This window comes from Cryptomeria japonica, chromosome 4 (genome assembly GCF_030272615.1).
Source record: "Cryptomeria japonica chromosome 4, Sugi_1.0, whole genome shotgun sequence".
Lineage (NCBI taxonomy): Eukaryota > Viridiplantae > Streptophyta > Pinopsida > Cupressales > Cupressaceae > Cryptomeria > Cryptomeria japonica.
Genome location: NC_081408.1, coordinates 545,350,192 through 545,350,531, shown reverse-complemented (window position 1 = coordinate 545,350,531; position 340 = coordinate 545,350,192).

The following is a 340-nucleotide window of genomic DNA, read 5'->3' as shown; positions in this document are numbered from 1 at the left end:
TTTCAGGTAAATAGGTATGCTTGATTTTCTCTCAATTGCAGTTGCAGTCAATGTAAGTGCATTGCAAGTTTTGTGATTTTTCTTAGTTATGTGAGGGACTTACAGGTTTTATGAGCGTTTAGGACCTCGAGATTCCCCTTTTTACTTGTTTGCATATGTTTGGTGCTTGTGTGCTTTGTTTTTTTTAAATGGGCATCTATTTTGTATTATCTTTGTGTGTGACCATGTGTGTGCTCGTTTGTATGTTTCTGTCTATACATATTTATGTGTGTATTTCTATATATATACATATACATGTTCGGATATGTATGTGTATGTATATAATTATACAAATATGTTG